The sequence below is a fragment of the Myiozetetes cayanensis genome, unplaced genomic scaffold, assembly GCF_022539395.1.
Source record: "Myiozetetes cayanensis isolate MyiCay16 unplaced genomic scaffold, myiCay2020 scf1, whole genome shotgun sequence".
NCBI classification, from domain to species: domain Eukaryota; kingdom Metazoa; phylum Chordata; class Aves; order Passeriformes; family Tyrannidae; genus Myiozetetes; species Myiozetetes cayanensis.
In genome coordinates this window covers 126121245-126146673 of record NW_026086604.1, presented here as the reverse complement: position 1 = coordinate 126146673, position 25429 = coordinate 126121245, and positions in this window count along the sequence as shown.

Below are 25429 nucleotides of genomic sequence, written 5' to 3'. Positions count from 1 at the left end.
AAGGCTGAAAGGGTTTTAAAAAAAAAAATCTTCTGTTTAATATATGATCTCCCAGTGCTACATGCATTAAGTGCTTTTACTTTAGGCTTTATCCTTTATCCTATAAATAGAAAAAAACGCAGCCTTACTTGTCAAGCTGCCACAAAAGGTGTAGTGTTAGACATCAGATTGAACCAAACCTCAGATGAATCTTTGGTCCCAGTGAAGTCACTGTGTGTATTTTCTCAGTGGCTTTAGCAGAGCCTGCCCCTCCATCATCTCACACAACTCTAAATTTTAAAACATGGGCAAGATTCCTCTCAGCTCAGGTATCCTCCTGTAAATTCAAAGGTACAAAAGAAAGCTTTAATCAAACATATTCTAGACTTAGTGTTTCATCAGTAAAACTGCCTCTAACATACTTTCAATTGATGACAATTTTCACTTCAACGCCAGGAATTTGAGCTTGCTCTCACATACAGCTGTAAACGTAGGTGTCAGAGCAAAATTCAGATTTACAAAGCCTGTTGGACCTCATTTGATATTTTCTGTCTAATGATGTAAAAAAAAAAAAACAAAAACCCAAAACAAACAGAAGAAGTCAGTAGACGGAAATTGAACCATTTCACTCATGTTTATGCACCGAGAATTTTCCATTTGCCTCCTGTAGATGGAAGATCCTATTGTCACGATCTTGTTCCTGAGATTTTTGTATATGCTTTCAAAAACTACAAAGATCCATTTCTCATTTGTAGCTAAAATTATGCAGTTGGGCTAGAACAACTGCCGCTTTGTCCAGGAATTGCAATTCTCAGCCTTAAATTCTTGAAAGAAAAAAAATTGGATACAGAGCCATGACATTTGCCTTTAAAAGGAGAGGAGGACGTTTTTTGCTTCCTCTCCATTTTTTCCCTTAATATCCAGCAATATTTGAAATCTTTCAGAGAGGAAGATAACCGGAAATTAAGGAACATTTCTGCATAGAATAGAAATTCCAGCAATTGGTTAAAGCACCTGCAGGCACAACTGTGTTCAAACATCCATCCTCTGTGTGTATATAGGCAATTAGCCTGATAATGTTCTGCTTGCTAAAACTAGGGTAATCTTTTACACACAGTTTCCTTAACTAAAACTGTCAAAAGTAAAAATATTTTGAAAAAATTTCTGACCTTTGATGAGAATCTACTTTGAAACATAAGAGAGAAAAATAAATCTTTCCACCCTCTAATAATACAGCACCTCAACTTCCCAGAAAGACAAGGTTTTCTATAAAATTTTTCATATTTTCATATTTCATATTTTCATGTTTGTTTTATGTTTTACATAGTAGTCTCAATGATATTAAAAAAATACATTAAAAAAATCCAAATACTGGAACACGCATGTCAATCAACCATTTCCGAGAAATGTTTTGTAGGGATTTTTTTATCCTGGAATGATCACTTCTTTACCTTTTGACATTTCACCTTACAATAAAAAATCTTGTTTTCCTACCTCCCTCCCAGAAAACCCTCTCTGTGTCTCTGGCTGCTTATCCTGTGCCTTTAAGACCTAGATACGCAGTTTTAAAAGGCACACCAGCAGTCAAAATGCATTTGAAGAGTATAACCACAATTTTTGGGAGCAACTGTGCCAGCAGTAGAAAAGTCAGCCTTTGGGAACACTAATCTTTCTTTAGGTTTACCATGTAGATGAGCAAATAAGTGTTTAGTTTGTCTTCCATATTCTGTGCTGAAAGATTTGGAAAAAAAACTCCAAAAGAACAGAAAGCAAACAAACAAGCAAACACAAACAAAAAAGAGTCAAGACATTCCCTTTTGGAGCTCCACTGAGACAACCTCTTTAATCAGGGGTGAATTGTCCCATTCTCCCCTTACTGTTACTTTTTAACCTTAGTGCACATACTAAAGACTGATTTAGTATTTAAATGATATACAGTAACCATCCTGCTAAATGTAAATTAAATGCACACTTACTCTTTAAGACAATTTAAAGTGTCACCTTTATAGCTAAAAGACTGTGACATTTCATGAACTCACAGCCACATCTTCCCACTGATAATGCCAAGCTGAACTGGCTGGGCTAAATTCAGCTGTGGGGTAACCAAATGCAACGTTCCTGCTGTCAGAGGAGTTATACGCATTTACACCAAGGCTGATTCCAGGCATTCATTATCTACACTTAAACCTAGCATAATTTATTTGAAAAAGTAGCTGAGAATAGTAATGTTTCAGCTGTTATTCACAATACAGGAATGGTGTTCCTTAGAAATGTACATTGGCTTAGCTCCTTCAACTGCTTGATTTATGCTGGGTGAGGATCCAGCCCTAGCTGAAAAGTAAAGACAAAGAAACTTCACCTAAACTGAATTGTTCTTGGAAAACTAAATAAAATCTTAAAGACTGATTAAACAATTAATAGCAATTAATATGTTCCAATATTAGCTAACATCACAAAGCAAAGGTTCAGGAAGACGACTTTGAAGAGAGATGACTGTCCTTCACAATGCTTCTGAGCAAGGCTGAGCAGGAAGCACTGAAGGGAATGCTGGAAATGTGGGTACAAGAGCCCAGATTTCAAGGTATTTAGATGTTCAAAGATGCAAATTGCTATCTTACTTAGAACTGTATCCTTTTGTGGTGTCTCTGAACTAGAGAGATGCATATGAGCATTGTTTGGCCACAGAATGCCTGTGGAAATCAGACTTGATGGTAATTTGAATAAGCACAAAACTAGCATTGGAATCAATTGTAATGTGAATAAAATATTAACATAAGCAGTCAATTCTCTGTGGAGGTCATCTTGTGCTATGCACACCATAGCCTCATAGCACAGCCTCAGCAGCTCTCCCTATGTGGCTTCCTCTCCACCATAACTTCCTTGCTCACAGCACCTCTTTAGAGGAATCAGAAACTTTCCTTATTTTTTCCTCCAGTAATCCCTCAATTTCAAAATGGACAGCATAATTTGCCTTCTTAATTAGTGCAAAGTATGTAGAATTTATCTGAAATACCTTCTGTACCATCATTAGAAGTTAGAATGCATTATGAAGGTTTATTGCATTATTTTCCCTTCACCTTGTATTCCTTAAACTTAGGAAAAAAAATGCTTTTCAATGCAGAGTGTTTTAAATAAAATGCATTTTTTGTTGTCAACATGTGAACCTCATAAATTGACAAATTCATCATCCCATTATAATCCCTGCACCTGTTCCAGTTTGCAGTCTGCGGTGTGTTTTAGCTCATGTATGGTGAGTGCATCTGCTTAACAAGGACAGTTAACTGGCAGAATTTGTTTATAAACCCAGTGAAGAGCTAAATGAGGTAAACTACATTATCTTACACGTTAATTGTATTTCATTGCAGGCAAACATTTATTAAAGATGCAGACGGCACACCATACATTCTAATTGTGTTTGCATCCACTTCTGGTTTTATCCTGGTTTCCAGAATTTCTTTCACCATCATATTTCAGGGCTTCAAGACACAGGCTGAGGTATCCCTAGGAAAGATGCTCATAACAGTGCCCCATACGCATGCATGCAGGCACACATGAAGGAGCTGAGCACGTCACTGGCAGGAACAGTTTATTACAAGGATGCTGCCATGTTCTCCTGTCTGGCAAATGTCCATGGCGAGAGGCAAATTTCTGGGAATCTGACAATGGTTTTGAAATGACATTACAAATGTCTCCTGGGTGAAGCCTGCAGTTTTCTTGGTGGCGGGTATGTAGCACTTCTTCATCCTTGCTCCCATCACCTCCCTCCTGTACTTCAACATTATGGCAGGAGCAGGGATCACACAATACCTGTCAAAAAAGGCCCCCCAGGACCCATCTCACAAACAAAATTTGGCTCACTGTTTCTGCCCAAAGCGTATTTTTTCTCAGACTTGTTATGATTTCAATAGATGAGGTGGTACAGGGGCTCAGGAGGTGGAGGAACATTGTGCCTGGCAATTTGGGAGCTGAGGTAGAGCTACTCATGGCACATCTCGATCAGTGGAAAGGGTCAGCAAAAACCTTAACAACATCAGGCAACCCTAGATCCAGTGACGGACTAAATCCAGACTCTGAGAGACCTTTTCCAGCAATGTAGCCACAAGAACCTCCTCTTTCCCTTACCCTCTCTCTCTGCACAGTATGTTATTCTCCCGTTCTAAACTCATTTTTGTGGAAGAGGAAGGATATTTGCTTCTTCGGCATGGCAGAAATCCCTCCAAATGTGTCCTCTGCTCCTCACTACCTGAAAACTTTTTAGAGTCAAACTGACTTGTAGCTGAGGAAAGACCAGCTGGGCCAGCAGTGGGACCAAAATATTGACTGACTGAAGACAAGTGCTCAGTTTGGAGGTTGTACAAAAGGCCACCTGGGGGTAGTAGTACTGTCCTTCAGATATATAATTGTTGCAAAACACAATTCACCAGTTTCCTACTGCACGCTGAGGTCTGAGGGACTGAAAGTCAGAGACAGAAAAAGGGTTTACCTTTTAAACTAAAGAAATGTGAGATGCAGATGTAAGAAATGTGGGCCTCCTAGTGCCACAGCTCCTGAGACAGTTTCCTGAGACAGCACTCTGTCCTTGATGGGAGGGTGCTGGAGCCCACCACCATTCCCTGCATTCCTGGGTGCTGCCCCACTGTAAGGCCATTAAAATCCATGGCAATTTCAGATTTTGGGCAGCCCCTTGAGCACTGCTGGAGAAGATACATCTGGTCTCAGTTTGTTGACTTTCCTTGGGAATGCTTCAAAATTGAAAGGTGAGGGGGAAATCTTTGAAATATCAACTTCCTTGTGCTAGTCAGTGTGTTTTGTAGGTGTGCAATCTTCTCTTTCTGCAGCAAAGCAGCCATTGTATCCTCACTCAAAGTGTAGCCAGGACTCACCTGCTGGTGCCTAAGCACTGAGATCATTTCTGAAGGTGAGGCCAAGTCTTGGCACTGGAGGTCAAGCAGAACAAAGGTCAGATATCTGCAAAAGTTGAAATATAGGTCTGAATTTACAGCCACTCTAGGGAAATTAAAGAAAAGAACTTTATGGGAGTAAGAAGGGTACAGAGAATGAAACGGAGATTCTGGCCAGAGAGAGGGGGAATGAAAAATAAATCTTCCAGGCTGAGAAACTGCATAGCATGTGGCTCTCATCCACTCTGCTTTTTGCTTCATATGCAAAGAGACTGCAGAATTAGATTCTCTAATCCAAATACTTTAGGACTGATTCCCTAATTTCCCTTGGAAATTCATTAGTTTTTTTTTAATGAGTGGTAATACTACTTGCATTTTTTGGTTATGGGAAGGTTAAATGAAGGAAATCTTTGCTTAGAATAATCATTGTTACTTAACCTAAATTTATTCCATTCCTCTGAAACTTTGAAAAAGCGCAGCTCTTTGGTCCTTGAAGTTACACTGGAGTAAAACTCAACAGCTTGCTAAAATATTGCCATATGAGTAGAAATGTTCAGCACTGAGGAACTGATGTGGTGGAGGAATAAAAGGTTGTTTGTAAGCGCTGGCTGGCACCAGGTTTTAAGCAATACCATGAGCCTGCCAAGAAGAAGTCGATAACAAGACTTTCTGAATAACTTCCAAAGCTTCACAGAAACACTTGCTTGTGTAATGTTTTACACTTAAGCTCTTAAAAGTTTACCAGAGAAGAGTGGCTTTAAGTCTGTGTGAGCACCGCACACACAGATGTATGCACACATAGTAGGAGGAAAACTGATATTGAACACAAGAAATTATTGAAGTTTAACATGTGCAGATCGAATGTAAACGATAAGATAAATGTTTCTGCTCTGCACACTAATTTATCCTCTACAGCACATAAATGGCTTAACACCTTAGTTGGATTGAGGTTCCCGCCTGCCCTACACTTACGTTTTAGCTATTTCTCAGTGTTCAATATTAAGGGAGAACTTGAAGCATGATGCCTGCTCTTTTCCTTCCCTTCCATACTTCTTTTCTTCCTTCGAGGTAGTACAGTTTTCAGATCTAAGAAAATTTTTGTTTCTGTGTGCAAAGCTTCTGCTACTTGTCAACATAAAACTTGAGGCAAACAACTCTCTATACAGTGCTCCTGATGCCTTCCAGTCTTGAAGTATAACATCCCTTCTTGATCTTCTTGCTCTATTCTGAGCTCTCCAGAGCAGGAATATGTCCCCAAAAATTGTGTCTATGGAAATTAAAAGATATTTTATTGAGGTGGGACTAGAACAAGATCTACAGACCTACAACATGAATTTGAACGTGGATCTCTAGAAGTGAGAAACTATTGTGTGCAGCATTCCTTAAAATGTACTGTCATGGGCAAAATCCCACCTCCTAAAATGTTTTATCAAAATGTGGATTGAAATCCTGGTCCTGTTGTATCAGTAATAAAACTCCCATTGTTTCAATCAGCTGCTTTATTCCACACAGGAATAGATCTACTTTAGCCCTGTCTGGCATTTCCAGACACCGTACAGTTCAGGGCATGCACAGTAAATCTGATTCAGCGTGGCTGCCAGTTTGATAACACTACTAGATGCCTGGAAATCTCAGATAAACATGGGCAATTCTAAAATTGTGCCAAGACAAAATTTCTGGATAGAAGAGAAAGAAACGCTTGGAAAGCCCTGTTACATAATAATGTACCTTTCTATAGCTTGGCATTGTCTTATGGAAGACAGAGAGCCTTGTACCTTGTGCCTGCTTCTGATTTGTACACAACTGAAACAGATTACATTTTTTTTTAAGTCATGGCAGAAATGTGGTGTACTGCAAACTGTCCATATGTGCCCTGTCAAGTAATGAAACCCCCTGATTCCAGATGGTCCTTAAGCCCATGAAGTGTGGAGTGAGGCAGCATCAACCACGCCCAACTTGAAGGGCACCCCACCTATGCCTCTTGTTGTTTCCCATAAACAATGTGGTAAGAGGCATTACAAGGATCCAAAGTGCAGAACAGAATGAGTAAAGGAAGGAGCTGCACAGAGAATGGCTTGTATTAGGACCCAGAGCCCAGAGGCATGGGATTGCTCTACTGATCCTGTTAATAGTCAGCCTGCCCTGGAAGCACTGGAAAAGCTCCTTTTCCTTTCTACTAAAGGGAATAACCTCAAAATGAGGAAGACTTTTTGCTGCTTAAGGAAAAATTTCAAGTGTAGCTGTTGTGGAAGTGAAAAACAGAAGAATACAGGTTTGTTTCAGGCAATGATGTTGTACCAGACTGCTGCAAGTGGGGAGGGCTGTTTCTTCGAGGCACCCAAATTAAATCTTTCCTCCCCTTGCGAGGTCAGTCATGCCAGCTGCTTAGCTGGGACTTGGGACATGAAATGACCTGTGCTTAGTCAAACTACTCTTGAGTTTGAAGTGGCTCAGGGCAGAGACCCTAGCACCTCTGAAAACTGAGCCACAGGACAATTTATTTCTGTGAACTACATGCAGAAGCACTAGCGGAAATGCAAAATCAATTTAGATGTCTGAATTTCTCGGTCAGTAAGAGCTGCTGCCCTGGAGGTGAGGCAAGAAATGTTAATGTGCTTGTTCTAGAGCTTTTGCCCAATTATGTCCAGAGACAGTCATAAAAACAGACTTCAAAAAATCAGTTGGAGCATTGTAATGTCTTTTGTCTGATAAAGGTGCAGGAAAAGCAAAGACTTCCCATCTAGCCTCTGCAGAAATGAGTGAGAAAGGAATTTCAAGGGAGAGAGGGAAAGCAGGACCCAAGCACATCAGTGTCCTTCAAAATCACTGTTCAAACTGGGAAGTGTTGCTGGACCTGGAGTAGTGCCCTGGTACTGGCACCCTCGGAGTCCAACCAGGGGTTTGGCTTTGGCAGTCAGCACCAGCTCCAGGGTCTGCAGTGGAGAGAGCACATCCCAGGAGTGAGAGCACACCTCACTCCATCAGTCCTGGGTCTGATTTCCAACTCTTTCATGGAGTTATGGGCACCACAGTCACAAAACTCCTCCAAAAAGTGAAGAGAGAAAAGGACTATAAGCAAAAGGAACAGATGAAGTTCACTTTATACATCTGTTTTTTATTGAGGGAGCTGTTACTGTGAGCAAAGTCAGCTGAGACGTCCCAAGTCATTGCAGCTTGAATTTTTAAGCCAAGCTATAAATATCTTACTTTCTTTCTTTCTTTCTTTCTTTTTTTTTTTTTAAGCAGTGACTGTTGTTTATGCCTTCTTCCTATTTACTCTCCTTTGATTTAGTAGCATGGGGAGGTTTGTGTCACTTCAGCATGTCAGTTGGAAGCAGTCGTCAGCTACATTAAAGATAACCTCTCGTGGATTACAGAGTTCAGGACTGTGCTGTCTGTCTCCTCTCTGTGTTGTGACCCCAGGTGGCTCAGAAGTACTTCGGGTCAAACTTATTACATACTATTCACTATCCCAATAAACAAGTAGCGTGTTGTCACATTTGGAGTGCTGCGTATTTTTCTAGTAATTATGCCTTATTATATATTTACTATTCAGAAAATGCAGGTGTGGGCTGTTGAACTGGGGCCAATGAGAATTCGCCGAACTGGCAGCAATTGCTTGGTGAGTCATGTTTCACTGTCTGTTGGTTTTATAACTGTTTTCACTACTAATTTAGCTCTGCGATGCAATATGCAATTAGTCCTATTATGGAAGCAGCTGTATTCAGTTTTACAATGGCACTTTCCCCTTTGGCTTGTACCAGAGCCTGTTGTGGTTCTGCTCATTTGATGACTGAAGTTGTAAAGTGGTATCTGGATGAGCCACAGCAAGCCATGAGCCTCATACAAATATGATTCTTGCTTGTACACCACTGCTCTAATGCTATTTCTTACAGCCCAATTAGAAATGTGGTCACAAAGAAAAACTGTTTCTTGCTACAGAAAGTAGTATTGTCATGCAGCGATTTGTTGCTGTGCTGGTGTCACCTCTGTAGTTTTGCAGCTTATTAAAAATAATATTTGGTAGTAAGAACGTGGCGGGAGTGGTGGGGGAACAACTTCCGTTTGGAAATAAGCTTCTGCTTGGAAATTCACTTTTCTAGGCTTCAAAAATTAGTTTGCAAGCTGTAGCCCCTGGATGGTGGCCACAGGAATGAAGTAGGGCCATGTGGGGATGGTGGCTGGTGTGGACAACAGGAGGTTTCAGTGAGCCTGTGAAGCCCTGGTTTGTCGTGATAGTGACAGCGACAGACTGAGGTCTCACAGGCTCACTGAAACGTCTCAGGGTCCATTCTCAAAAAACCCTTGTGCCAGTGTCGTGGTTGCTCCCTATACCCACAGCTTGGATAACAAGTGTGAACAGCTCCTCTCCAAAATTACACAAGAAAACAACCAAGAAGTAAATACAAATATCAATTACACTAATTAGCTGCCTTTACTGTCAACAAGGACATTATAGAAATCAAATACATCTTGCTTATTAATTTAATGTGTACTAGAGCCACTCTGTTAAAAAGAGTGGGATCTTGAATAATTGCTGAGAACATTCACTACATTTTTTCTGCTGTGTTATTACCCATTTTCACACCCATACATATGTTCTGGTTTTGCTGTGTGTCACACAAAATGGCAATTTGGTGGTGAAAAAAATGAGAAATCATGACATTTCACATGTGTTTTCAGTAAAACAACAATTTTCCTCCTAAAGGGCCCCAGTTTTCTTCCTCAGAAATAGGGCTATTTACAATGAAAATGTTCCTGTTGTGGTGGAATAATGACACGAAGAAAGGCACCAGGCTGAATACTGCAAAGAGAAGTTAAAATGCCTGTATTTCCAATGCTTGAATGCCAGGTGAGGTGAATTGCAGACTCTAAAACACCACCTCAATAACTGGTGCTTGCCAGCATCAGAGCTGGCCCCAGCAGAGCCCGTTCGCCCCAGGATTGTTTCTGACCACTGTTGCTCACAGTTGTCATTCTGGTCAGACTATTACAGAAGAAACTATTTTGCAAGAACTTTTTGCTATGAGAAACAAATAAACTCTCTGCCCTGCAGAGAATAGCCATTTGGGAGAGCTGGACTGATGGAGAGTTGGTAGTTTGCCCAGAGCGTATCATTTTCTATCCAGAGGCTGGCTTTATGCTAGTGCAAACAGCTGGAGTTATGCACTGTATTTCATTGCAAGCATGTAAAACAATAATGAACTTTATGGTTCTATAAGGATTTGCAAAATTATTCCCAGGTCTAAAGTTTAATTGTTTAATGTCACCAAATGACTTTGCAATAACTGAGCACTGTGGAGTGGCAGAAGTTAATCACTCGACTGAAGTGAATTAAGATTTTCTAAAGCTACATTTATCACTGTAATTTTAGGCTAATTTAATTTTCCATTCATAAAATATGATTTCAGTTTCTGTGTGTCTATGAGCTGTGGATAAGGAACATGCCTGTTTTAGAACACATGGTTTTGTCAAGCAATGTCAAAGGTGATGTACATACTGATAACAGGAAGATGCTAAGTTTATCTTGGCACCGCATTCCACATGCCTCAGTGCTTGAGTCTATGTGATCTTTAAGACCTCTAGCTATTTTAAAGCTCAGTGGGCCAGGTCTTCAGCATTCACTTTGCCTTACCTGTTCTGGCTTCCCATCAGGAAATGAACATGCCAACAACCTTGCTTGAAACAAGAGTTAGCCAGGATAGATTTATTTGCTTAAAGGAAATCCTGCAAGCCAAAAAGCCCACCTCCAGTGGCTGCTTAACTCATAGAATTGCTGAGGGATACCTTAGGACCTCCCTGCTTGACTTTTACTTTCAGGTACCCAGAACAGGATATAATTGCTTTAATTTTAGCCAACTGGAAGTAACCAGAAGTCACATATAGTTGAGGAAAGTTGTCTAAGCAATGGCAATAGTTGTCTAAGCAATGGCAATGCAAAGAAATGGGTTCCTGTCTGGGATGTTTTATCCCACTCATCTGCACTAGCTATAGCAGGAGCCCAGACAGGTATTAACCAGAAGACCTCTCCCTGATAGGCATGAACCTCACCTTTCTGTCTCAGCTGGCATACCTTGGCAACTCAGTGCTGCTCCAGACAGAATTAATTTTTCTCTCCACTTAAGTCCTGTGAGGGGCTAATTCAGATGATGTTCTTAGCTACTGGGCACAACATACTCATGGGACAAGCCCCATACCAAGGGCTGTCCTTAGGAGGCAAGGCTGCCTCTCCATCCCATTCAGAGACATCATGGGCTCAACACTTGTTCATCGAGTGAGTACAGCAAGAGCCTGGTCTGCCTGAAGGACTCAAGAACTATTTCCCTGAGCCCAGGGTAAAGCCAGTGGGTAGAGGAGAGGGAGGTAGGAGTACCCACACCTCACTCAAATGCACCTTGAGGCTCCTGTTGATATAGGCCAGCAGTGCCTGACAGTTCCCAACCTTGTTTCAGTACTTCAGAGTAAAAAGTCAGTGGGAAATACATATAATCTATCCTTAATTATAAATTATGGGGACCATCCCAGAATGGTTCAGAAACTCAGAGGGGGACCTCAGCTGCTTAGAGATTCCACAGAGTTTTCCCACTGTCATGAGTCAGGCAATTAGTCTTAGAGAGGGGTGGAGGTGTCACACCTGAGCCTTCTCTCAAGTGCTCACTCACCTGCCCACAAGCTCCCAGCTCACTGAGCCGGATGTCCACATCAGCACAGGGAGATATCCCACTGTCCTTGTGCCAAAGATGTTCACAGTGGAGGCAAAAGGGACTGATATTCTTGAGCAAAGAATCCAGCACCCAACATGCAGAGGATTAAATCATCTGGTGGATCTGTCCTATGTGCCCTTAGAACTTTGTAAATTGTAGATTTTGACTTTCCTTGAAGTGGATGCATTAAGGATTTCTCCAGGAAAGAATTACACCAACAGCACTTCAGTTCAAATCTCGAAACAAATCACTGAGCCCTCTCCTCATCTTTAGAAGAGGTTTGACACTCCATATCTTAACTCTTTTTCAGAATTCTAGAGGCATTGGTGGACAAAGAAAGAGACAAAGCTGACTCCAAAGACCAACATCTCTGCAAAGTTTCTGAAACACAGATAAGTGTATCCAAATCAAAGTAACTAAATTATTATTATTATTATTATTACCCAGAGCAACTTTTATATTATTTTTTACTTTTATTTTATTTTTATTTTATTTTAATTTTTGAAATGAAGACACCTCCCACCACTGATTCCCTTCTCTGCTCCCTCTTGCATGATCCCCATTACTGTGAGGGAGGTAAAAGGTACTACTTGCTGGTTTCCATTAGTAGTGAATATGAGTGTGGTTAGCTGTATTATGGTTCGTATATAGACAACAGTTTACACTCCCCCTCTATACAGAGCATGTACTCAGATGTTGTACACACATGTAACATGCTGTCCTGGCCCCAAATTGCTTCCAGGTTAGGTCATCTCTTCAAGCCCATTTTCCCCTGTTTTTTTTCTCTCTTGCATTTTATTGGCCTGGTAGAAATTAGCCACAAATCCAGCCTGGTTTTAGTGTCTTCTGCTCTCATTTGTTCCAATTTTTGTACCCCCTGAACTCTTCCTCTCGCACACATACAATTTATTCCCACACATGGCAGGCATGCTTGCTCATGAATTATTTATATAGCTTTGGTAACTTCTGCTTTTCAAATAATGAGAGGAGAAAATGTTTCCAGTGTAGGAGTCATAATAAGGGAGAAATCCAAGGCAGTCTGGTGTTCAAGAAGATGGTAAAATGCCCGAAGTTAAAAATAATACATTGCTTTTGAGCAGCTGAGGAAACATTACAAGGGCCTTTCAAAGTAATCATCTACCCTCAGAAATACTGCTGAGTGGCTAAAATTAGGAGTTGATATCCAGCAATGACTAAAGAGCCTTTGATTTCCCCAGTTTTTCCCGAAGGTTGGGTGGGATAAACTCACCCATTGTCTAATATACCAACAGCAGCATTGTCCCCTACTTGCAAGGAGGGAGAAGCTATCCCTTCCTCTCCTGAGTCGAAATGACACAGCTTTGCTGACAAGAACAAAACTAATAACATATACTGCAGGAAAACACACTATAACACAGCTTCTGTAGTGCTTTGATCTTTTATTATACTGAGAAATATAGGTAGGCTGTGCTTTCACTTCCTAAACACAGCCAAGTGCACAAAGCAGGGAATACAGTATCTAATAAAGATACCTCATTTAGACAGAAACTTGGTAGGAGTATAAAAAAAATAATTCAATTTCAGATGTGTTTAGAAAAAAGCAAAGACACTGATGATAACACTGAGGATGAAAGGATACACTAGCTCAGGGAGGGAGCAAGGAATAAAAGGAAATAATTACTCATTTCATTACTCATAGGCAAGTTTAGATAGGAAGGGTAGAAAACAAAACCTCATAAAGGTATTTTATTGTCAGCAGTTTGGAGCACAAGGAGACAGCTACTGCATCTGCCACGTGCTAACAGGTTGTGTCTTACAGCAGGGTGGTGTGTGCTATCCCACCCCCACCACACGGGACAGCATTTCTGGCACATATGGTCCCAGCCAAAGGCTGGCATGACAGATACCTCCTGTAACTGGCTCTGTTAGGTTTGATGATATAACTCCTGATGTACTTTCTGGTGGGTTGTCGTAGCAACTAAGAAATAGGCAGATGGAAACCAACAGCACCTGCCTGAATCTGCCTACCCACCTGTATGGGCTGTGGGAGAGGGTGCTGGGTGGGACAGGGAAGGACTAGGAGGTGACCCCAACTCTGGAGGCCTGATGTCCCCTGCGTAAGTGGCTCTGAATCCCCTGCTCAGGACCCTCTCTGTCCTATTCTTCAGGTAGCCTTAAACTTGACATTTCTCCACTTCAAAAAAACTGATTCTTTTGAGCTTTCAGAAGAAATTCAGTATGAATTAGTTGATTGTAATTGTGGTGATTGCAGTAAACTAAATAATTGTTCTAAAAGTATAATGCAGCAAGGATTTTCAATTGCTATGCTTTATTTGCCAGGATACACACAAGAAACACCCATTAAAAATGAAGATTCTTGGTTAAAGATTTTCCTTTTGCCCTTGAAATGCTTTGACATTTTCTTTTTGGTGTAAAGTCTCAAAGTCAAGAAAGTCAGTGAGAACTACCAAGCCTAGTTTTTCCTGGAGGCAGTATTTCCTCTGCAGCATTTCCCAGTCAGGCTTTATTGCCCAAAGACAGCCAGTTTTTGAGGTGGTCCATACTGATTTGCCTGTCCAACCTACTCTTTGCAGCTTTTACAGAATGCAGTACTGTGACAAACAGGTTCCAGTACTGATTACCAAAGTGTATTTTTCCACAGAAAGCTGTCCTTCCTGTATTTGAAGATCCCTCTGCCAAAAAATGCCACCTAAATACCTTAATATCATGTTTCTTCCTACTGTTGATTTTGAAAATTGTTGGATCCTTCAGCTTAAGTTCTGTACTCTCAAAGAAATCATGTAGGTGCAGAAAAGTGTCGGTTCAAATAGTTTAAGCCTGGCAAAATGATAAGAGAGTGAAAAAAGCCCTATAAAAGTTGAGGAACCTGTCCGTTCAGCAAGTTGCCCATCCAAACTAGACCTTCCATTAATTTAAGGAGAAAATTGACAAGAATTTGGAAAAGAAACATTTTGTGCTGCTAAAGTTAATAAAAAAAGGGACTGGAGGCCTAACTCTAAACAAAGGAAGACCAAGGTTTAGGGGATGACAGAAGGGAATCAGTGCTGGAACAAAGCCTTCAGTCATGGACTTGCATCACTTTTGAGGTGTTCAAAACAAGGCCAACACAAAAGGTTAGCATAACTGTTCCTTACTGAGGTTTGGACTAGATGACCTGAAAGGTCTTTGCCAAAGCTATTATCAATGGTACTGTGATACCTTTATCAGGCAGCTTTTGTACACCAATAACTCAAAAATGGATGTTCTTTTTAGAATGACATTTCACAGCCTGCAAATCCTAAAATAGACTAATGGCTTTGACTTTTTGGGGTAGAAAGATTGGTCTGAAAAGTAAAGGTCTGGCTTGTGCTTGAAACTTTTGAACCTTTATTTGTTGGGCGAGAAATGACTCACACACTTTCCCTATCGATAATGATGGTTCAGAAGATGTCATTAAATTTGATAAGGTCAACAATTTATGAACAACGATTTAAGCAATGGGCTTTGCGAGAAAGTCTTCGAGCCAGCCCCCACCATAGATGGGCTGACATTAGGTAGGTAGATACAGTTCTTTGGAGGCTCTAGGAATACTCAGATATTCTCTTATAGACAGATTTAAACTCAGATTTGAACTCATCTTTTTATGGATTAGGGTATTTCTATGTTTGTTTTCTAATGAAGTCAAAGATATACAGATACAATATGTTGGCTTGAAAGGGGATACTTCCCTCTGCAAAGGACAAAAAGAGATGAAGGATGATGAAAGTGAATGTAATTGTAATGTCTTACACTACTTCTGTCTCTAGTAATATAGGAGCTAATTTTGGCTTTGGCTTCACTGAAGATCAGCCTCAGGGCTGCACTAATATACACCACCTGAGATAACTCCTGAGTCTTTTTTACTCAGCAGTTCCCAGGGCACTTCCACGATACTAGTTCTTGAGAACTTCCCAGAAAATACAGAATTGCTCAGTATCTCAACCATCATCAGGATTACGATATTTTTCTCCCACAGTTACAAGATGTCAAATAAAGAAAAATTTCAAATGCTAACAGTTTGAACAAAGATTGTAAAAAATCAGCGACATTAAAGAGCAAACAGGTGTGGGTCTAGTGAGGGAACTCGAAGGGTGGTCAGCTCCACAATTCTCTAGCACTGCGTGGTGCAGTGTGCACATATCACTTCAGCAGCAGCTAAACAGAGCCCCATCAAGCTCATGATGGCATCTGGCCCAGAACAAATAGCAGCTGTACAAAATTTGTGTGTGTCTGTTGTACAGTTCCTTTGACCTGAATATTTGTCTCAGAGAACTTCCGACAGAACTGAAAACTGCTTTCGCTGTTAAGGCAGGCGTGCCTCACGTAGCCCGTGTACCTAATCCTGCATTCCTCCTGCATTCCAGGAACCCACAAAGTCAAAGAGAATTTGAGATGCAGAGTGAATACAGGGCCAGGCACAGCATTTGAATATTTTAAGGAATGTTCTTGGATTTTTACAGTTGATGTCATGTTTTCTACCCCATCAATATGGATTAACAATGGTCTAGAGCAGCAGGAACTCATTTCCTATTCATATATGCTAATTGCATGTTACTGGATAGAGGGATTTCTTCCTAAACTCAAAGTTTCTCTCTCTTTTTTTTTTTTTTTTTTTTTTTTTAAGCAAATGGAAAACAGAAAGACTGTGGCTATAAAATATAGAAGTGAAGAGAATTGAACACAAACACTGAAATATTCGGTACTTCTAAATGTACTTTAAAAAAGCAAGATCTGAAGTTCTTTCATATCTACTTCCCGTAGATGAAATCCATCCTTACTTAATCTGAAACCCAGCTGACTTTGAGGTAAGTCTGTGTGGTGGTTTGTCCCTGTCTAGACATCAGATGGCCACCAAAGCTGCTCTATCATTCCTCTCCTCAGCTGGGCTGAGACACAGTATTGCAAAAGGCTCGTGGGTTGAGATAAGGGCAGGGAGAGATCACTCAGCAATTACTGTCATGGGCAAAACAGACTTGACTTGGGGAAATTAGTTTAATTTATTACCAGTCACATCAGAGTAGGATAATGAGACATCAAATCAAATCTTAACACACCTTCCCCCACCCCTCCCTTTTTCCTGATCTTCACTTTACTCCTAAACTCTTTACCTTCTCATCTCCAGTGACACAGGGGAGATAAGGAATGGGGGTTGCGATCACTTCATCACATGCTGTCTCTGCCACTCCTTTCTCCTCAGAAGAAGGACTCCTCACACTTCTCCCTTTCTCCAGTGTGGGAACCCTCCCATGGGAGACAGTCCTCCACGACCTTCTTTAATATGATTCCTTCCCAAGGACTGAAGTTTTCATTAACTGCTCCAGTGTGGAGTCCCTCCCACAGGATGCATTCCCTCAGGAACAGACTGCTCTGGAGTGGGTCCCCCATAGGATCCTGACTCCTGACAGCACACTTTCTTCAGCGTGGGCTCCTCTCTTCTTGGGGCTACAGGTCCTGCCAGGACTCTGCTCCATCTTGGGCTTCCCAGGGGTCACAGCCTCCTTCAGGCATCCACCTGCTCTAGCACGGCATCCTCCCTTGGCTGCAGGCGGGTATCTGCTCCACCATGGACCTCCATGGGCTGCAGGTGGACAGCTTGTCTCACCATGATCTACACCATGGGCTGCAGGAGAATGTCTGCTCCAGTGCCTGCAGCACCTCCTTCTCTGGCCTTGGTGTCTGCAGAGTTGTTTCTCTCACATCTTCTTACTCTCTCTGGCTGGTGTCCAACATTCGTTTTCCCCCCTTCTTAAACATGGTGTCCCTGAGGTGCTTCCACCATCACTGATAGGCTCAGCCTTGGCCAGTGGTGGGTCCATCTTCGAGCTGTCACTGGCTCCGTCAGGCATAGGGGAAGCTTCTGGCAGCTTCTTGCAGAAGTCACCCCTGTTGCCTCCTGCTACCAAAACCTTGCCACACAAAACCAATATGGTCTGCTAATCCTATACATTATTTTTAATTTTTGTTTCAATACATTGCTTCATTTTTTGAAATATCCATGGAAGTAGTTTGTTAATAGCTTCCTAGTTACATTTCAACCCAGTGTCTGGCATCTTTGAATAATGCAAGAAGTAGTACAAAAATCACTTGCTGTATGAAACAGAAACGTATACAAAGTGTGTCTTGTCTTGGTAATACCAGTTCTAGATTTAAAATATATTTATTTTGCAGAAGACTTTGTCAAAACATATCCTCTCTTTGCAGTGAAAGATGATGAAGTTTGAGATGCTGGTCCTCTATTTCTCCTAGTCCTATCTTGCTTTTCACATATTAAGCAGGATTGATTTCTGCTGGCTATGGTGAATATTTTTTGCTGATATTGTCTATTGCTGAGAAAATAGGTGGGAGAGGGGTTGTTTCTGTTCACATAGGCCTTCAGCAATGATATTTTAAAGGCTTTGGAAGTAGAGTGGTCAAATGCTGGAACAGGCTTGCTAGAAAAGTGGTCAATGCCCCAAGCTTGTCAATGTTTAAGAAGCATTAGGACAATTCCTTTAATAACAGGTTTTAATGTTTGGTCAGCCCTGAAATAGTCAGGTAGTTGGACCAGATCATCATTGTAGGTGCCTTTCAAATGAAATAGTCTATTCTATTCTATTCTATTCTATTCTATTCTATTCTATTCTATTCTATTCTATTCTATTCTATTCTATTCTATTATGCTTTTTTATTTCCTACTTTAAATATCTCCATCCAACCCATCTGCAGACTTAACAATTGGAACTCCAGGGTTCTGTGGACAGATCAGTGTATAATTATGGAATTTACATTTTAAGATAATGCACACAATAAACATGTTTTTCGCTCCTAGATACCAATGTCAGCTAGGAATATCTGTCATCATTTTATAGGTCATAACATCATCATATGGATATAGAATCTGTTTTCCACAAGCTCTTTGATTAGATTACTAATATTAGATTATGGGGGCTTTGCTGATGCTAAAAGCCTATTTACTTATAATTATGAAAATAGTGCTAGCTAGCTACTACCTCTCCCCACTCTTTCTCCACATATTCTGAATTCAGGGCATATTCTAGTTATCTTTCTTTCATGTGACATCTATCACCTTGGTGTCATTCACAGAAGATGCTGGAAATTTGGCAGTGTCTCTGACCTGTGTGCATCCTACAGAGGAAATAGAGCTTACAGGGATGGCAATTGCATTCAGTTTCAGAATTCTCAATCTACTGAAGGGCAGGCAGGGGGCTTTGTTTTTAATGCCTGGTAAGACCAGAGGTGCTGGGAAGAAATCTACACTCCTGCTTGCCCATAGCTGTGGCACGCTGCAGCTCACCCAAGCTGTGGCTGGGACACCCTGGCCCCTCTGCCACATCCTGTTCCCATGCTGGCGGTAGTAGGGACAGTGCCTGCACGCTTGGGAAATCTGTAATGGTGGAAGTATCCTCAACAGAAGACTGCCGTGTATACTCTGCTTGTGCAGTGTACAAAGTGATGTTGGCATAGGAATCAAAGCAGGGTGGAAGGTTTGTCACAACCCCTGACTGTTAAACTGGAAGAATTGGGGAACAAACACCTTTTTAATACACATTTTGGCTAATAGACAAAGTGAAGGGAGGAAGACAGAGTCTAAAATGAAGGAAATGTGTTTATCTCCTGCATGAGAAACATCTCATAGTACAGCAACACAGAGAACAGTATTACTTTAGTGCTCTGATAAATAATCAAAACGACAATTGCAAGGACAATTGGACTTTGAGGAAAGAATGAGATAAGAATGCCAAATCTACCACAGCAGCTCAATAGCACCAGCACCTGGTTACGGCTCTGTCTGCAAATGAGCATCTATATTCATGTACAGCATTTTTATCCAATCCTTACAATTTGAATTGCATATACTGCATTTTCCTAGATTTAATGTAACTTCCCTTGAAACTTCTGAGAGGTTATTAGGTGTGATTTTCAAAAAATATCAAACTTTTACAGTGAAGATCACTTGTCTGAGAGCAATACTAGCTGGGGATCAGGCATCTCAGAAAAATCATATCCAGAAATAACAGTACATTTTTGAAGATGAAAAGTGTATTTTTATTGACATAATAGTGCTTCTCAGTCTAATTTCTTCATGAACAGTCAGTAGATAAGTTTCATATCATGTCTAAGATGTGCATATTTATCATATTCAAGCTTCAGAATGGTAATCCAGAGAAAACCAACTGTTTTTCTCCTTCTTCAATTCCTCATTTTTCTTTGCCTTTACTCTGTTTGACCAGCTCCAATCTTATGGCAAATGACCCTTCCTGCATCAAATATCTCCAACTTCCACTCACTCCTCAGCAACCATTTAACTTGTTTTGATATCACCAGACCCATCTGCTGAAAGACTTGTCCATAGCCCTGCTTTCCACTGGCTTTCCATCTTTTCAGTCACTGTTGCTCTTCCAGGGTTTCATTCAGACCATGCAGTTTCCCCTTCCCTCCACCCCACCAGAATTTGCAGTCCTCTTTCAGCATTCAAACAGAAATATTGTTCTCATCTTTCAGACTCATTCCAGTTAATACAGTGCTCCCTAAACACAGCATTGTTAAATTCTTGTGTATCTGGAGTGTAAATCCTCCAGCTTTAAATTAGCTAAAGCCCACACAAATTTTTGGGATAAGAGTACAAATTGCATTGCTTATTTCAGTTGTAAACATTTCAAATCAAAACACTGATACACAAAATATTATCATCATTTTGGTCATATTACATTCAAAGGCACATAAATCTTCCTGGAAGTCTGGGAGACTCGGAGACATATGTCTTGCCTTGTCCATTCCTTGCCCAGATCTCTGTGAGTCTTTTACAGCATGCAAGAAATAAAATACATTCCCAGGTCTTTTATAAAAACATTTTGGCTGAAGGCTTTTTCCATTTTTCTCATGGAATTTTGAAGTCAGTGTGTGTGTGTGTGTGTGTGTGATTATATTTAAGATTTAGTTGGTCTTTAGCTACTAGCAGTTTTCAGCTGCACACAGATGTTCCTTGTGGTGGATCCCACAGTCTTACCTGGTAGCAACCTTTGGGTCAAGAGGTCTCTCTGGAGACAACCCTGAGCACTCCTCTACTCCTCTATTTAGGGGACAGAGTCCTTTTTCTCACTTGTGGTGGGAGGACACTGTTGCTCTGCTTCTTGCTCACCACAGATTTTTGTAATATTAGTAACAGATTTATGTTTCTGGTGCATGGGCTTCAAGGTCTTACCCTCTGGCCAGAATGAAAAGTAGGGCCTTGCAAGAGACCTCTTCTATTTCTATACTATCAGGAGGGAAACCTTCCTTCGCTGCAATCTCTTGTGAATCCAAAAGCTTTGAGGATGTTTCATAGGAGGTACCCAGAAACTGAAAATTAAATGCACTACAGCCTTATCCTCATCTTCTCTCTCTTTGTATCATTTAAAGCCAGTGGATCCAAATCATATTAACAGCTACTGAAGAATAGTTGGGATGGGCTAGGATGACTCCCTACTGTTCCCTCTGGAGGAATTTTTTCTTGAGTCTTCAGAGTTGATGGATATGTCAAACCATTACTGAACAGTGTACCGTCCCTCTTAAACCAATGAAATGCCTATGAAAGAAGTGGTGTGTCCTCCCTTTTCAGGGGGAGTGGGAAGACAGGGAATGTAACTGATTCCTACAATAAAGGTCAACACACTTAAAGCACTTCAGCTCAGTGGTGTGCAATTCCTACATTAGCCTTTTTCCATTCAACATTTGGTATCCTGGGCACAAATGCCCCTCAGTGACCTTCTGAACTACAGCAAGCTCTGACCTTTTAAAAATAAAGCAGCTTCACGAAGCAGAGAAGAGTTTGGAGCCTCCAGTTTGGAGGCTGAACTGTGGCAAGGTGACATCCCCAATGCACTGTGGGGCAATGGACATGACATGTCCCTCTGCAGCTGCTCAGGCAGGTAGGCTATCTACCTCTAGTTCTCCTCAGGAAGTTCAGTGTGTGTGGAAGGTGGTCTTTACCATGAGAAGGTGGTCTGACTCTGTCAAATAAGGAATTGATTATGACCTTCAGTTTCTGAAAGATCCTCAGGTGCCTTTTATTCCTTGGAAAAAACTGCTCCACCCACTCATTTAAGAGAAAATTAGAAATTACTTTTGGAAACAGAGATGCTTTCTCAACTCTTCCTTCTGTTATGGAAATAGTTATGAAAACCCTAGACAAAGAAAGTAGCACCAGAAGAAGTTTGCTGTCAAAACAGCTTTTCTTATAAAAATGATCAATTTTCCTAAATGATATTTACATCTACAGGCCAGTCAGCTAGTCCAGAATACCATTTTAACAAATTATTACACTTACCTCTGTTTTTAGATTCAAATGCTTTGCTGACCTCAGTGGAGTTCTACACAAAGGAAAGGGCCCATTCATGGGAAACAATTTGTAAGAAAGGAGCTCTAAAGGAAAAATACCACATTTGCTGTCTGAGTACAGAGCTGAATAGTTGGTAAAGTTTGCAAAGCAGGTTTTGTGGAATATCGGGACTAGATTTGCAGGTAATGGTTATCCATCTCCAAAGTCAGCTGGAATTGCTTGTTCTTTAGACTTCTGAAAAGTAGGGCTCTCATACTTTGTTTTACACATCACACATTTAAGAATTGTTTTCTGCAGAAGCTGCACATTTCCTATAAAATGGAGAAAACTCTAAAGCAATTTTTATTTTACTTCAATGTCTGTCAAAAAGAGTTAAGTCTTTCTTCTCCAAATAACCAAGTTAAGGTTTTGCAGCCAAAGTTTGGCATCTTAAGTTTAATGTAGTCAAAGTGTACAAGAAAACTTGCACATAATTTAGTAGTCTAATGCACTTGTTTAAAAAGGAAGAGAAGGTTTAATTGAGCATACAACCACACAAATTGTCACTCCTGGAGCAGGTAGTGTCTGCAGACTGGGGTTGTTAAATCTTGCTGTAGCTGTCTGAATAAATCCTGAATTATGGAGGGAAAGGGACTTACACATTTTTCTAATATCTAAAGATCCAGTGGATAAAGGAGGACATTTGGGATGTGCAATGGATTCAAGCCTGAGGACGGTTTTGCATAAGTAATAAAATTTTACGCCTTAGATTTCTTGATACTGGAAATTATTTGGTTATTAGAGTGTAGTTAGAGTCTTTCTTAAATCTTCATTCATGAAGCCTAGCCATGAATGAAAGATTGTAGTTAAGAGAAAGGCCAACTTGGTGTTTCAGCTTTGGCCCCGATGATGGAATTGGGTTTCTGCAGGTTGGCTCCTGGTGGGGTCATAGTTATCCTGAGGGCAATAGTTTCCACAGGGCTGCAGAAATCCAGCCAAGCAGGACTGGTTGCAAAAGTCAGGACCTCAGTTGTTAACAACTGAGGACTGGGAGATCAGACAAGGCACAGCATTTGGGTGAAGAAAGAGAGGGTACTGGATTTGGGTGGTGATATAGCTGAACACCTAAAAGAGTGCATTATACTTGTCAACATAATTACAGTTGTTTGTCTGATGATCCTATTGTTACAATTTCTTTTTCCCCATTTTTGTTTGTTTATTTGTTTTAGGTAATTTTGGAGTGTGTTTTTAAAGTATTTTTACATGAATTTTAAAGGAAATAGGTGAGAGAAATTATTATCTAAGTACCATTTCAAAGTGGCTTTTTAGACTGTAAACAGAGATGATGGTAGCCTTATACCTTCCTCCTACCTGTTTATAAACACCAAGTGTTCATACTGGTAATTGAAAAAGGAGGAGAGATACAGGCTCTCAGGAAACTAACACATATTTCTCAGAAAATCATGTAATAGAGGCTGTTGTCCATAGCACAGTAGCTGTTCACACTAAAAACTGGGGGCCCTGGGGCCTACCTGTAGTGGAAGGCTATGTAGACTAAATCAGCAGGGGAAAGAGTCACGAAGAGTCTTGGAGAGATGGGGTTGTTTTCTGAGGTTGCTCAGTATAAGTCAGTAGAAGAGCTGGAAAGAGAACAGAGTATTTTGGCAGCAGGACCTCATCTAATAGGCTGCTGTCCTCCCTGTCTGCTTCCTCGCTGGCATATTTCTAGTTTGCTTATGGACATGCTTACCCCAGTGCCAACCACAAACCAAACATCTGGGGTACCCTTTGTCTGGGGGATGACTTATTCTCCAGCTCTGTGGCACCGGTGTGGACTCACCAGACATCCTGAACTCCAGCATCCCTAGGGACAGCAGTAGCCCCAAAGATGGTGGGTATAAAGGTAGTTCCATGGACCTGACCCTGATCCCTGCCACCAGGAGGGCTGGAGCTGCACTCCAGGTGGTGCAAAGGTAGCAGGAGCAGGAGCAAGGGCCCAGGCTGCACCCTGCAAGGCCCTCCTTGAGAGAGAGCTGGGAAGGAGCGTCCTTCTACTGCCGTGGAGACCCACAGTGCTTCGTGTCTGGCAGTGTCCAGAAGGATCTGACATTATTGTCATCAAACAGCAAATCATTAGGAGATTTGTTTGTCAGACTAAATTCTTGGGGGATATATTGAAAATACATGGGATATTACACACAATCAGCAAAAATCAGTTAACTTGTAAATTCCATCTAGACTAGGATTTTTGCCTCTGTTAAGGCATTTGTATATTTTTGAATACAATCATAAAATAGCACACTAGTAGTTTTACTGTCAAATAAATACTTTGTAAGTATAAGGATTTCTTTCTCCCTGCCATCACCACTCCATTTATCTTTTGCTTAAATCCTTCCTCTCCAGAAATAATACAAATCAAGCCTCTGGGGTCTGTTTATATAATGGGGATTTATGTCATTTCAAGACAAATGGCATTTGCTAAGTTTCAGGGAAGCACCTGTATTAATTGTGTTTCCTGCTCATGTGTTGCTTTTGTTTGCAATAAAAGAATTCATCTCAGGTGAGTTAACCCTGCTTTTAGAGAGGGCACCTGCAGTTATCTTAGTGCTTATTCTAAATGAAAACATGTTGAGCCTTTAACACAATGAAATAAAGAGGTGCTGACAAGAGGGTATGCCAATAGGATTAGGAGCTTTTCTCACCACTTGTATTATCAGGATGGAGAATTGAGTCACATTAAATTACAGGGAGAAGAGATATTCCCAGAAATTCCACAGATCGGAGATTGACTTGCTCCTTCAGTAAACCTATGGATAGGAGGGGCATCCTGTGCTCAGTGAGATTAGGGGAAAAAAAAAAAAAAAAAAAAGAAGAGAAAAAGACACCTCCCTTTTAGCCTTAGGCATCTATAATTGACCAAGATTTTTCTGCTTGTGATTTGATCCATACAAACCCTGTTAGAGGCACTTGCCCCCAGCTGAGACCAAGGCTGAGGTGAATAAGAATTAGGTGACTCACTCATATGTACTATACATGCATTCACATCTATTAGGATAAATGACATGTCATTCAATTTAAGCACAGGCAACTGGAGATTGTCATATTTTGAAAATGACAACTGTTATTTATTTATTGAGAATATTTATACAGGTTCTTCCTAGGTAGAGAGAATATATTTTTCAGCAGCTCCTGCAACACCAGTGAATCAAGCGATTACACTAAGACCAGAAAGGCAATTCCACAAACAGGGAAACAAAGACAGTGGGTTACTGACCACCAGGTCTGGGCCAGCAGAGCTAAAATCATCAAAGTCATTAGTAATTTTCTGCAGTCATTTTTAAAAGTGCTCATTGTGATGCTCTGATCCTTTCTATATTAAGGATCTGCTGAAGAATCTGTTAGATGCCATCGCTGTCAGATGGTGGCAGACAGTGGGATTTAGCCCAATTTTTAAGAATGGGTAAATTAAGAAAAAAACCAGTCAGATGCTGGGTTACTAGATTCAAGAGCAGGGAGGAGATGGGAAGGAG